Genomic DNA, 8,026 nt, shown 5'->3' with positions numbered 1-8,026 from the left:
TATTCCCCCTCATTTGGTTAAATGCACTCTCGTTATGTAAGCACTGGAAACAGTTGTACAACTGTAGGTTATGTCAATTTTGTCTTTTTCTTCTCCCTATCTCACAAGGTTGTGAAGTTTTACTTCGTCTTTGTTACAGATGGATCATAAATAGGGCAAATTTCCTGAACCTTAGAAGCAAAAGCGAGGACGGGACGCAACCCGTTTATGTTACCTTTTCTTTCCACCAGTCTGTGCTGGAGAAGTTTTTGTTTAAATTTGGAATCTAGTTACAATCAGATATAGAATTCACAGAAATGGTGCAAGTTAGACCACAAAAATTCTGCAAACAAAACTGGCTGAAAGTTAGACGACTGTCTGAAAAGAAATGAAAATTCAACACTTCACAATAAAGCAGAAACACTGTACAATAGTGGCAACTTATTTCCCCATTAAAGCTTCTCTGTAGATAAAAATAGACATTTATCTCCCATTTTGGAAGGTGGCATAATGGCAGAAAGCAGACATTAGTGGGAAGGGCAACAGAGCTGAGCGTATGGGCCCTGTCGATAAAACTTTTCTTTTTTCAACAAAAGAATTGGGATTTCAGCAAAGAACTGATTTATCATGTATTTATTAGCACACTTTTGAGTCAAATGTAGTTATTTAGGCACTAAGGTAAACAGAGACTAGATGCCCAAGCTCTCTTTAGGTATGACAAGGACAGAAAGAAAGAATGACGGACCACGCAGGCTGCATTTCTGGAGTTGAAGCCACAAAGGCTAGACTCAGGTTTAGACAGGAAAGGTGGAATAATCTGTACGTTAACAAAAGAATTCCAAAAATGGAGCAACTAGGCGAAGGACAAAAAGGCAAACCACAAAGGAGTTGATCTAAAGAGAGTGTACAAACGGATGTAAACACCAGGGTGAGAAAAACACTTGGTTCACTGGGTAAACTCTCAAAGAGGAGAAAAAAATAGAAGCTAAGTTGCTGCATTTTTCTAAATGTATTTGAAACCTTTTCCATGAAATGTGACTTCAAAGGTATCGCACGGAGTTTCAAAATAAGATCTTTAATATTATTTCTAATTAGGACACTTCACATTTGGCTCCACTTTTTGATTTTTATGAAGTTTAGAAAGCGTTAAGCAGACAGAACACTGAAAGTATTATTGATCCTTACTTTGTCAAAGCATTGATTTCTATCAAAAATACTTGAAATTTTACAAAATAAAACAATAAAGCAACAGTTTTTATTTGGTTTTAACTAAAGTGAAAACTTTCAACACTGCAGCACTCCAAAGAAGTTGTCATTGGAAAGTAAAGGAAAATAGTCAGGACAAGGGACAAATTTAGCAAAAACAAACCATCTAATCTTAGAGTGCATGTAAGAATAAATAAGTACATAAACCAATTCAGGAAGTTTGGGTTTTCACAACAACCTCAACAGAAGCAACCTTTTCAAAAACAACTTTCTAAAAACATAAAGGCGCCTGGTGTCCATTTTAAAAACCCAACACTTTTATTGTGAAATGCAGCATCAGCTGATCAGACATCAGAGACTTGCCTCTGCATTGTGCAGAGGCCTCGGGGTCCCTGAGGGGTCACACTTCCCTTCTGCCAATGCAGACCAGACAGACGAGCAAGCAGGACACCCACAAAACCAGCCACTGTCACATCACCCCGCCCACAATGCACTCCAACAGATTTTATTTGTTTAAAGAGCTAAAATGGTAGCATTTGGAAAGAACTGAACATCTAACTGGGGGAAGTAAAAAAAAAAGGCTAATTTCCACTTACACTAGAAATGGTGGCCCTCACTCTTACATCTCCTGTTTTATTTACAGTTGACCTTTTAGAAATGAGCTAGAAAGCGTCACAGTACGACAGTGTTGCCAGGTTTACAACGGCTTAAAAAGAAATTTAGCCAATCACAATCGAGAAATTGTACAAATAGTTTGTGTACACAGAAATTGAGTGCTTGGGGATGCACATTATTAATTTAATTAAAAGGAGCCTGCGGCCGCACTTTGGACATGCCTGATTTAAAGACTCATTTGTTTGCAAGCTTACAAAAGAGTCAACTTAAAAAAACTATAAATAGCTGCAGATAAAGAGCCACCATCCTGACCTTTAGCTGTTTCTCCTTCACAGAACTGTTACTGATAAATAAATTCACAATTCAGGATTAGGATATCATCACTTCTCAACGAAATGTTCCATCCTTGTTTGACTGCACTCGTCTATCAGTTTTTACAAGTGTTTGGTTATAGATTAAAGACTGGATTTTGTGACGCATCATCCTGACTAAAGCTTCAAACCAGCTTTAGTTCTGTTTTCTTCTTGTTCCAGTTAGCCGTGCTCTTGAAGTGCTTACTGATTTATTGGGGGATTATTCATGAGTGGATTATGGAGTTTAAATAAATAGTTTTGTTCTTGACGACATAAAAACCTGTTAAAAGTCAGCCGGACCAAAAGTTTCTGTTTCTTCTGACAAGTTAACAGGGAAGTGGTTTTGACGAGGGTGCATGAAGAGCTCAGTTACTGTTTAACCTGCTTGTTGACTTTAACATCAACAACTGCAATATTTCCCACAGCATTTTATTATTCCTATTTTTTGAGGCAAATTCCGCCTCTATCTGCACACATTCTCCACGTGTCACCGTTGCGCAGCGCTGACGGCTCGGGTCACTCCCCCATCAAAGACATAACAAGGATTCAGCAGCGAACAAACATGAACATCTTCCTGACCTCACTCTTATCTCATGCAAATAGCTGCCAATGTTGATACATATTTCAATACCTTGTGTTGATTTTCAGCCGAGTAACCACGGAGACCTTTCTGTGCTGGCGTCAGAGAAAGAGTCTGTTATAAATGCCCAAGGACATGTTCTTTCTCTTCTTCAAAGCAAAAAAGAATTTTCTGCTGTTCAAGCGTATTCTATTATGTCTTGAATAACTAAAATTAAATAGCTTGAGGAGGGAAAGATTCCCTTTTTAGCTGATTGTGAAACTAAACTAAACTAGACCCTCCTTCTCGGTAAGGAAAAACTCCTAAAAAAAAACTGATTCCGGAAAAAAAAAGAAAATCTCAGGGGTGTCCACATGAAGGAGGGATCCTCCCCCAGGACAGACAGGTGATGTACCAGAACTCTTAAGAGAGGAATTAGCTTCTCTAACTCTACAACTACATGTTTGAATAATGTAGCAGATGGGCTTCATCCAGATGGAACTGGGGGACGGCTGGGGGCGCGAGATGAGCCGGAGGTGAGGTACACGGTCAGGTACAGGAGCACAGACGAGCCAACTGGAACCTGGAAATCCCTCCCGCCCCCCCGGAGGGGGAAAGAGGGACAACACATGCATCGCAGTGCACCAAACAGAGGCATGGAGGACTAAATGATAAATAGATATCAGGAAAGGAGAAGTACATTAGAATAGAGGACAGAACCCCAGTTCCCCAGCTTCATACTCCTAGCCACCAGTTGTTACTGTTATGTACATTTAATTCAAACATGTCAATAGTAAGTTGGATGCACTACGGCACATTTAACAGATGGTTATAACAATGACAATAACAGAAAATCTACATTTTAAACAAACCAATATGAATACAATATACGGTAGTGTTCATTTAAGCAGGGGGAACGGGCCGCCCAGGCCTGGTTCATGAAACCATCTTCCCTTTGCTTAGATCCGTGGAGAAATATGTATAATGGATGAAATGAAAAATTGTAATTATTCCCTCAAAATTCATTCCTGTAGGTGAGGTAGGGGGGCAATAAGTTACATATACTCTGATTACTAGCTAGGAATACGCCTGTCCAAAGAGGAATGTGTTAAGCCTAACTTTGAATGTAGAACCTGTGTCGGCCTCTCTTCCATGAGCTGGGAGCTCATTCCATAAGACAGGGGCTTGGTGGCTAAAGGCTCTACCTTCAACTGTACTTTTACAAATTATGGAAACCACAAGCTGTCCTGCATTTATGAGAGAAGTGTTCTGTTTGGGTGGTAGAGAACAAAGTAATGAGGAACGCTGAAAGTTCAGGTTCTGCTCTGGAGCTGCTGATTATTCCGAGAAAGATGCATTTTTAGGATTAGAACCATCATGGAAACAGAGAAAGACACTTCCGGGTGTTGCAACAGTATCAGGATGAGAAATCCAACATTCATCATCACTAGAACAAACTCTGAGCTGCTGTTGAACTTCTTTCATTGCAGACAGAATATAGGAACATTTTCTGCCTTTTAGTGTTTCTTTTTGATTTCTATTGACAAAAAGAATGGGATCTTTGCTTTTACACTTTAGATTCAAAGGATTGAAAAGGTTTATTGTCATTATGCACAGTAAAGAAGCAGGTTTCCCTCTGCAATGAGAAGCTTACTTTGCTGTTCACTCTGAATGCCAAAAGGTTAAAAGTAAAAAACATTAAATTAAAAAATTGTTGTTTGGCAATCATTTTGTTTGAAAACAAAAAGAAACTTTGCTTTAATCAAATACTTATGGTTATAAGAACATATCACATTTGTCTAGGTACTTTGAAATAGTCCAGATTATTACCCAGGTATAATTTACCTGGGTATTTTCCAACAGCTTAAACAAGTCCATACCACAGTAAGAAATGAGCAAAAAGTAGTCAATTTAAGTGTACTACAAGTATACTTTCACTGTACTAAAAGTGAGGCAGTACACTTGAAGTTTACTTATGTAGTATCCAAAATATGTAAACTTAAAATGTTCCAAATTAGTCTGCAGAAGTATTCAGTTGGTATACTTCCTACTCATTTACATGGTCTAAAGTCGACTTGCTATGCTTATACTCAAGTAAATTTATTTAAAAAAAACTTCAAGAGTACTACTTTTTGCTAAGGGGTTGCACGATGGTATAGTGGTTAGCACTCTTGCCTCACAGCAAGGAGGCGCTGGTTTGAACCCTGGGATGCTCTCCTCGTGCATGCGAGGGTTTTCTCCCACAGTGCAGACATGATTCACGAGTTAATTGGAGATTCTAAATTGAACCTAGGTGTGTTGTGTGAGGGCGTGGCCGAGCAGCAGACTGGTCACTTGTCCAGGCTGTACCCCACCTTCACCCAACAGTAGCTGGGATAGGCTCCAGCACCGTCATGACCCCGTCCCCCCCAAAAGAGATTCAGCGGGTTCAGAAGATGGATGGATGGTTCCAGGTTGATGCTGGAAAACGTTTGTCATTCGTCTTTGGCGGATAAAGAATAAATCCTAAAACTAAAACCTGAAGGTAAAAGGACAAAACCCAACGAGAAAGGAAGCAGATATTTTAAACCAAATTGACGCATCCTATTTGCATTTTTACTTCATCCATCCTGTGTTACAAAACCATCAAGCTCACTCCTTTCCTTTATTGCCGTTTTCCCCTCTTTGCTATCTCACTGTGTACACAACTCAATATGTGCCTATTTACCAGCTCTGAAGATAAGAACCTTGTTGGTGTGACCCAGGATCCACCCAGCCAGCTAAGAGTCAACAGCAGCGTCCACGGCGAGGACACTCCCTGCTCGGATCTGCCGTGATGCCATTTTTAGCTTCAGCTCAACCGTTGAATCAGACTCGATGTGATGGAGAACAAACAGCAAAGTTGAGTCGACGTCACGCTCAGGCGGGTCAGGAATGAAACTGGAGGAAGAACTTTAATTCCCCCTGAAAATCCAACCAAACACTCACTTGAGAAAAGGCTAAAGGTCAAAGAGAGTAGAAGTCAATGCAACGGAAAAATCAAATGAAAAGAAAATTAGGTAAATAAGGCATCTTTGCTTGAAAAATATTTGTTTTAAGCAGCTACTCAATATTTTAAAAGACTAAAGAAAACTAAAGAGATACAAACTTTTAAGTCACTTTCCTTTCATTTGAAAGTTATAGAAGGCAGAGAGCAAAAGAAGGATGAAGAAAAACCTGTTGTTTTTTTTTAATCAAACAAGTATCAAAGCAGGGAAACTGCTTAAATAAATTCCTGTTAATGTTTGTCTTTCATTCCGATGCGGAAGCTCAGTCGGCATTTACAGACGATTTCACAAAAAGGGAATAAGCCGTCCAGTTCATTAAATGCTTATGGAAACAAAAACTACGCAGTGAAGTCAGACACGATTCTCCCTATGATGGTTGGGAACTTAAAAAAATACTAAATTAGGATGTTGATCTACATGTTTTGTCCACTAAGCAATTTAAAAGATAATTTAACAAAGCTAATTGGTGACGAACTGTTTTTCCAGGTTCAATATATGACATCACTGCCATCTAGTGGTGGATGTAAGCCAAGCAGTCTTGTGTTTCAATTCTTGAGAACATTTTCAAACACAAAAACAGACACAAAGCTGTTCATGTAACAGCAGGTTTTAATGTTTCGCCCCCATTCAGTCACTTTTGAATTCATTTGGACACATTCAGGGACTTGAAAAAAGACAAAATTCAAAGATTTGCTACAAAATTTGGCGGTGATTTCAAAAACAAAGGGTAATACATGAAAAATAACAGTGTAGAGGGGTAAAAAATTAAGTCAGCTGTAGTGTACATTTTTGTAAACAATAAACAAAAACAGTGGACAGAAAGAGAAAAAAAAACAAACACTGGTTGGCATGAAATGTGCAGCAATCTCGACGCATCAGCTCACACAAACGCCACGTACAAAAGTTTAAATACAGTCGCTCAGAAACATGTTAACAGCATAAAAAAAACCTTCACACCTTCATCCATGCTTTGAGGTGACTTGAGGTATTTGTGAGGCTATTACTGCCTCAACACAGCAACATTATTCTTGATATGACAGCATGGCAGTCCCTCTGCCGTGTTCAACGATTGCTATAAGACTCATTCGGAGCAGCAGAGTGATCATTTCCAGCATTTGAGGCCAGTTGTTGCAACTGAAGACATTTGTCCGACGTGACATTTCAACACCAACAACAACAGTCAAAGGATTTCAAACGTATAACCCGTCCTTCAGAGGAATAGGCACCCAGTTTCTGAGGAATCGTCTTTGCTTCTGCAGACTAAAGATCTGAACGGAGTTTTCTGGTAAGCCACTTTTCGCACATTCGGCAAAAAATTATTTGATCGTTAACCCATTTTGTCCTTAAAGTTCATATAAAAAGCAAACCTGCTAAAGTTGGGTTTCAAGGCAACTAAATCTAGGGGTTCCAATTACATTATATCCCCATTAAATAGAACCGTAATGTTAAAAAGCCCAACTATCGTCCCAGGCTAAACCCTCCCCAAAGATTCATGGAGAAAACATTTCCCATGTGTACCCCCGCCCTCATCCTTCATCCCGTCAGAACCATGCCCCCCCCCCCCCCCCCCCCCCCCCAACCCCCGAGACTCCAACAGCAACTCCAACAGCAAGTCAGTTCATTCCCAGTGTTTGAGCTCAGATAACAAAACACTAAGAAAGCGGCTCAAAGTGCTGATTCTGTCAGATAAATAAGAAGACACCAACAGGAGTCGCCCAGCAGCGCCCTCTGCTGGATGAGGAAGAAAAGCTCACGTCTCCCCTGGTCTCCAAAAAATACAATTTAGCTCCTGAACCGGCTCTCATGCTGTCCTAAACTTTCACTGGCAGACCCAAAGATCATTAAAACTGTTATCTTACATAATATATATTCTTATAAATATATATAGAAATTAATATATATGGCCCTTGTTGAAGAAAACACTAGTTTCACATTGACATGAAAGTACCATAATCTCTATACAGCCAAGTAAAAAGTGTTTTCAGTCTTCAAGTGAGCCTGCAGCAGTCTGTTTATGTCACACTCATTCAAGAAGTAAGAAAGCCTTAAAAACTCATCTTTGAAGTCACCACCTTGAGAAGAGAAGCGCTCACTGCCCCTCGTGAGCGGCTCCTACCCCACTTTTTCCTGAGTAAAACCTGTAACAGACCGCCTTTCTCATCCTTTTTTTTTTTTTTGCCGTTTCAGTTCTGGGCCATTCCCTGACATGTTTCCCTCCTGATATCTAACATTTGCAAAGTTGAACCGCTCAAAGGTACTTTTGAATAAATGACCAGAGAAAGTCTTAA

This window comes from Oryzias latipes, chromosome 8 (genome assembly GCF_053564925.1).
Source record: "Oryzias latipes strain Hd-rR chromosome 8, Olatipes_Hd-rR_3.1".
In the NCBI taxonomy this organism is placed as follows: Eukaryota; Metazoa; Chordata; class Actinopteri; order Beloniformes; family Adrianichthyidae; genus Oryzias; species Oryzias latipes.
Note: the sequence above shows the minus strand (reverse complement) of the source record.